We start from the raw sequence: 7,229 nt of genomic DNA on the forward strand, positions 1-7,229 counted from the left end.
CCATGGGGATGATGTTGCTATGACCCCAAGCTGGTACAGCTTCTTTATTTTGAGACCAAAGTTTTCATGTGTTTTGCATGCACATGTTTCTCTGTCTGAGATTCTTCTCTGGCCAATCCAAAATGGTTTGAGTTTAAAGAATTGAGACTTGGAAAGGCTGTGCCTGCGATTTTCAGACAGAAATCTGATATGAAGATTTGCCATTGTGTCGGTTAAGAATCTCTTGCGGAATATCTGGCCCTTTTTTCGAATTTCGCCAGACTTCCCATTTATTATGGTAGACACTTCATCTTGGTGAAGGAAGCGGCTAACAATTGTGCGCATGAGGGTTCTCTGGCTGTTACTGGGCAATTTTCTCTGATTATCTCTCTTTCTAGTTTTATTCGTGACCTCTCTACCTTCCATGTTGACCTTGGTAATCTGCTTCCTCTTGACCATGCTCTCAAGCCTTTTTAGTCTCTTCTTTAGGTTTACCATCTCTTTGGTCCTCTCCCGAAGTGTATTTTGTGTGTGGCGCAACTTTGAATTCAATTTTGATAGTCGTTCCTTTCTTCTCTTGCTCTTTCTGGGTGATTGGTTTGGGGTAGATGTCCTTGGTCCTGGTGTATGTAGAGTCTGTCTTTTTGGAGTGGGGTTGATGGCAGGGATATCTGAGTGCTGCTGAGGTGAGAATGGCTGTTCTCTTGGGGAGGCTGCGTCCTCTTGAATATTTTCACCTTCATTAGTTGCTTGTTGATCATCTTCCTCGCTTGATGGTGTATTGTTCAATACAGCTTTTAGCTGTTTCTTATTATTGTAGTACCTTTTTGAGTTTTTCCGCCACAATTTCTTCTTCTTTTCATGTTGTTTCTTTGTTAGATCCCGAGTTTGCTTGATTTTACAATTTTCCTTTCGTTTTTGATATCTAAAAAAACAGAAAGGAAGCATGACATAAAATTAGCATGTCTCAAAACACAGAAAAAATCGTACTGTTAGACACGTCATACTATAGTAGAGACTGAATGGCTTTGAAGTGTGTGTGTGTGTGTGTGTGTGTGTGTGTGTGTGTGTGTGTGTCTCGGGGGGGGGGGGGGGGGGGGGGCGGCGATATTATATTATATTCTATGACATTTTCATCCTCGCAGCAGTGAGTTAAGAAGAGTCGGCAAGGACGTAATGGTACGGCCACACCAAACGCGTTACGCGCCTAACCTGACGCTTGATCATTGTGTAGGTACGGCCACACCAAGCGCATTATTCGCGTTGGATAACGCGAGTAGCGCTGTCCATGCAAGTGAATGGAGTGTTCCCTCTTCGTCATAACTATCAAACCAAACATCCTTCACATTCACCGAGCGAACATTATGAAAGTAAAATGCACATTTCTCGCTAGAAATGTTTACATAAACGCATTTAATGGCGTAACTATGTTACTATTTCCACCCAGAATAAAGAAAGATGTCGGCCGTATGCTTCTGTGCAAGCTCTCTCTGCCAGTGACGTCGGTTCAAGCTCCACGCTCATTGGCTATCGCGGCTAAGCGTCACGCGTAGGAGCGTTGAAAGTTCAATCTTTTGAACTTTGCGCGTTGGTGCGTTGGGCGCGTTGGTGCGTTTACGTGCGTTATTACGTGTGACTGCCGCGTCTAATGCCCCTAACGCGACGCTTCAACGCGACTATACCAATGGTTCCCTATGCAAAAATGCCGATTTTCAACGCCCCTAACGCGAGTAACGCGGTTGGTGTGGCCGTACCTTAAGGGGGACGTAAGCCCCATGCGTTGCGTCGATGTGGTAGCATAACTTGGCCTTAATGCTTTATATTTTTTGTTTTACCGTTTACCAGCCCACCCTTGTACATGCTAATAACTCTTGCTTTAGCTTATCTAACCCCTAACCTCTCTCTCTCCTTCCTTCTGTACTCTTCCAGCAGTTCTGGACTGTTGTACACCTTCTCTCTGAATTTTTTCAGCCTTCGCTAGAGCTTTCTTATGGTCACTTGCTGACTGTCTGCAATGGAACATCACATAAAGCAACAAATCAACAGTTAGCACATCATATTTAAATCTATAGTTAATAATATAAATTAAATAATGAAAAATATTGTCTGTATATATATATTCAATTCTCATTACCGATACAGAAGTTCTCTCTACCGCAACTGGCCTTAAATAGTAGCGGTAAGAGAGAATGGTGTTGCGGAGGATGAGGAACCTTGGCATGTTATGCTAACAATTGAGAAGCCATGTTAGCAAAACATCAAGGTTACTCAATGACCTTGATAAGACATTATTGAAGTATATTTTCACCGAAAATTTTAAATCTTATGTTTTTCTAATTGTAGAAAACTACCTGTTTCGGTAATGATAATCAATTTGTCGTCTATGCAGTCTGACAAGAGAATTCTTAACTTTTAACTGGAAGAATGTAAAGAGAACTGCTTACCTTGTAGTCATCTTGAAGGTACTGGCAGATGTCTTGCTTCATTCAAAATCAAACTTTATTGAAAATTCTGTGTGTGTCTGTGAACAGTCATTCATAAATGTTGCGGAGGATGAGAACATCGGTCATGGACACTTAATTTTTCAATAAAAAAATCGTCATTGTTATACATGAATATTCAGTTCATAATTTTTCAATAGTAGAACATCCAGTAGTAGAACATTAATTTGTTTTTTTCCAGAATATTTTAATTACAGTACATTCAGGCCGAGCGGACGCATTGCGGTAATGAGCATTTCAGTGGAAAATACAATAAAATACAAAAATAATTAATTCCTATGTTGAAATGAGTCTTTGTGCAAGGTAGAGAAAACTTTTATCTTCACTATGATATTTTGTTATATTACTAAATTGCATGTTTCATATTTAAAATCATTCATGCCATGGCATTTTCATGGTTTTGTGAGAATGACCCATCCCCACTCTCAGTCCTCTCATCACCAAAATTGTCAACCTTTCCCTTCAGTCAGGCTGTGTCTCGCCGGCTCTCAAGGTCGCTGTCATCCGTCCCCTTCTCAAGAAGCCCACCCTGGACCCGGAGGTCCTAGCGAACTATCGGCCTATCTCCAACCTTGCCTTCCTGTCCAAAGTGCTAGAGAAGGTAGTTGCTTCTCAACTTCAGGACCACCTCAAACACAACAACCTGTTTGAAAAATTCCAGTCAGGATTCCGTTCAGCCCACAGCACTGAAACCGCCTTGCTCAGGGTGACGATTGACCTGCTGATGACAGCCGATGCAGGATCACCCTCACTCCTCATCCTCCTGGATCTGACTGCTGCATTCGACACAGTGGATCACACAATCCTCCTAGAGCGCCTCCACACCACAATTGGACTGTCAGGCTCTGCACTCAAGTGGTTCCAGTCCTACCTATCTGGCAGAACTGAGTATGTCTCACTGGGAAGATCCAGACAGCTCCCTGTCTCCTGTGGTGTTCCACAAGGGTCTGTCCTCGGCCCCAACCTCTTTATTATCTACATGCTCCCCCTCGGCTGTGTTGTCAGCAGACATGGGATGTCCTTCCACTGCTATGCCGATGACACACAGCTGTACATCAAAACTGCCCCAAGCCCCTCTGCTGCCATGTCATGTCTCACTGCCTGTCTTGGGGAGATAAGGCATGGATGAGAAACAACTTTCTCCAGCTAAACAGCAGCAAAACCGAGGCCCTTCTTGTTGGCACTTCACACCAGGTTCAGTCATCCTCCATAACTCATCTCACCTTCGACAGTCGGGTCATACCCCTCTCCACCACAGTCACAAATCTAGGAGTTAGGTTTGACCCTCACCTCACCTTCAACGATCATATAAAGCATCTGTGCAAAATCTCCTACCATCTCAAAAACATCGCCAAGCTCCGCCCCATTTTAACCCTGCCAGATGCTGAGAAGCTCGTCCACGCCTTTATCTCCTCAAGACTGGACTACTGCAATTCACTGTTCACTGGGATCACTGGCAGGAACATCCAAAAGCTGCAGTACATCCAGAACAGCGCTGCCAGGATCCTGATGAGAGTCAGGAAATACAACCACATAACCCCCATTTTACACTCACTGCACTGGCTCCCTGTCTCATCCCGCGTTGACTACAAAGTCCTCCTACTCACCCACCAATGCATACTTGCTTCCTACTACATAGTTAGTTAGCTTCCTACTCTTACTAACTATGACGTCAAATTGAGTAAGTAGAACGTAGTAAGCGAGTTTTAGGTAAGCGAGTAGTATCCGGAAAGATTTTGTGTAAGCATCGCTAGCTTACTAGACGTACTCAACTGCCCCAGAATGCACTGCGTCTATTCAAAAGAACAATGGAAGCAATGGCGCTAAACGGGGAGCCGCAGCAGCAGAGCCCACAGCCATACCGATGTAAGTGAATCGTCTATTACCGATCGTATGTGGTCAAAATATATTTGATTTATTAGATTTTTTAGGATGAACGTAGCTTTGTTGTAGTCCAACATGTGTTTAAAGTTACCATTCTTGATGACTAAAGGGTCAGCCTGTTGATAGCTATATAGCATGTAAATACACGGGTAACAGTAATGCAAGTGATATCACCGTAGTTGTAATTAATTAACGTCACCAGCTGCGTTTCTATCCCTCTGCTACCATCGATAAAAAGTATGTGCGTTGATCGTTTAAGGGACTGATGAAGACACGGAGGCGCTAATCAGATGGAGAGGGGCCAATGATGTCTTCTTCACGGGGAGGCGCAATGCCTCCGTGTCCGGATTTCAGTAAGACACTCACTTTTCAATTGTGTTATTTCTATGTGTCATCTTACGTTTTATATAGAGGCACGAAAATATATCAAAGGGTTGAGGGTTACCTTTGTGCTCTCATGAGAAGTGTGTTTGTAAACATAGGCTAATGGATGAGACGAGTTAGTTTAGTTGCCCCTTTCATAAGTTTATGCTAATTTGACCAATGTTATTTGTGTAGGACCTATATAAAGGACATGGAGCTGGAGGGGAAAGTAGAGGCCCTCTGGGCAAAAAAGAAGTGGGAGAACTTAAAACAGAAATACAAGGTGAGTCCAGGTATCATATTTTACCTTAGCTTACCTTAAAAAAAAATACAAAAAAAAAAATGCTCCTGAAAAGCAAAACTGTTTATTCGTAATCTCTTCAAAAGAAAATCTGGAGGCTTGTATAGTGCATTTCAGATCCCAGTAAACCACATACGTAACTGATGAATAAAAAAAGGCCACAGCGAACTAACGTAACCTGTGAATCATAGTTATCAGCTGTTTCTTTGTTTTAGGAATTGAAAGCCCCAAGGACAGGCGTAAGCACAGAGGGAGGAGAGGCCACTGCAGCAACCTGGAAGTGGTTTGTATTCATGGATGAGGTGATGGGGCACCGCCCAGCGATCACTCCACCAAACCCCATCTCCTCAGCCATGAGAACAAACTCTGCTGCAGTGGCCTCTCCTCAGGAGAAAGAGGGGGAGTCCACTCCGTACTCCAAACGAACGAGGTAGGCCGGAGTGGCTCTCCTATGTTAGGAAAATGGAAGAGAAGGAAGAGGAAAAGGAAAGAAGAGCGGACGAGAGAGAGGAGCAGAAAGAGAGAGAGGAACTACAGAGAGAAGAGAGGAAGGAGAGAGAAAAGAGAGAGGAAGACAGAAGGAGAGAGAGAGAGTGGCGAGAATGGATGGATGCGAGGCAAAGGGAGGAAAGAAGAGAGAGAGCAGAGAGGGACAGGGACAATATGGCCAGGGAGGAAAGGCTGCTTGCCCTCTTAGAGGCCATAACAAAAAATAATAAATAAATAAAAAGTAAATTTGAACCGTTTCCTCTTTTGTTGCAGATAATTCTGAAGGATTATAAAGAGTAAAGGGTGCTATTACATTTGTGTGCTATAACTATTTACATATTTTTTTAATGTTTTTTATTTTTTTTTATTTACAAGATAATCAACAAAATCAACAATAATCATGTTACAGAAGAACAGGAATCCTGAGCTCAGGAGCAGCAGACACTGCAGCTGCGAGTCTGTCCCGAAGAGTGTCTCCCGACTGCTGCTGGCACTCTTGGGCAACCTCATCCCCATCTCCGTTGTCGCCCTCCCCCTCAGGCTCCAGGATGTCCCCAGTGCCGATGCACAGGTTGTGTAGGAAGAGGCAGTCGATGATCACCTCCGACACAAACTCCACCTTCACCTCAAGGGCCTTTAAAAATATGGAGCGCCACCTGGTCTTCAGCACCACAAAGGCCCTCTCCACCACACACCTTGCCCTCGACATCTTCGCGTTATAGCGGCCCTGGACAGCGTTGCGGACAGGCTCCCGGTAGGGGGTCAGCAGACGGATCGGCTGAGCCAGGCAGGGATACCCTTCGTCGCCAAGGAGGCACCAACCTGGAGGGGGGTAAAGCTGGTGCACGTAAAAAGGGCTGCTCTTCAGGACCCTGGAGTCGTGCACCGAGCCAGGGAAGCCCACGTGCACGTCCAAAAGCGACCTTTATGGCCGCAGATGGCCTGAAACTGTATAGAGTGGAACAGCTTTCGGTTGAAGTAATCGGAAGCAAAGGCTCCAGGGGGCACAATGCGAACGTGGCATCCATCAATGGCCCCTGCCACATTGCCAAAAGCCGGGGATCCTGCCAGCTGCTGGAACCCAGCCCCAATTTCTGGCAGCTCATCCCTGCTAGGAAAGTGGATCTGCTGCCTGAAAATTTGCTGGATGACTTTGCTCACCCTGTGGACCACATCGTGGCATGTCGTGCGGGGAATGACGAAGGCCTCCGACACCACTCGATAGGACGTTCCACACGCCAGCCAGAACAGGAACACCAGCACCTCAAAGGCCTTCCCCCACCCGTGGTCGACCGGCCCCTGGAGACGGTGGACCAGGCTATCCAGCGTAGGCCTGGAAAGGCGGAAGTCCTTCCTTAGGTCACCGTCATCAAAGTAGAGACGCACCAGGGGAACATGAATGTTCAGCCTGCAATATGGCCCTCTTGCACCAACCTGTAAATTATAATTATACATTCAATATCATTATTTATTCCAATCATGTATTTATTTATTTGTTCATTGTTTATTTAAATGTATGTTCTTATATATTAAAGCATTTAATCACATCAAATTATTTGTGTACTACGTTAATAATGATTTATTCATATCTATTTATTCTTACTATGTATGTAGGCTATTAGATTATTTATTTAAATGTATTCCTACTGTCTTATAGCCTGTAAATGCTTCTGCCTATGGTTTCTGCCAAATTATGAATGGTATTCATATCA

The 7,229-nt window shown here is 44.5% G+C and overlaps 1 long non-coding RNA gene across 1 annotated transcript; it reads left to right on the plus strand.

Moving 5' to 3' along the window:
- Positions 1-4,214: 4,214 nt before the first annotated feature.
- On the plus strand, positions 4,215-5,038 carry LOC132464238 (uncharacterized). Its single transcript, XR_009527205.1, has 2 exons — positions 4,215-4,717; positions 4,923-5,038. It is a non-coding gene; the product is annotated as an uncharacterized LOC132464238 (long non-coding RNA).
- The last annotated feature ends 2,191 nt before the right edge of the window (positions 5,039-7,229 follow it).

Source organism: Gadus macrocephalus, chromosome 1, assembly GCF_031168955.1.
Source record: "Gadus macrocephalus chromosome 1, ASM3116895v1".
NCBI classification, from domain to species: Eukaryota; Metazoa; Chordata; class Actinopteri; order Gadiformes; family Gadidae; genus Gadus; species Gadus macrocephalus.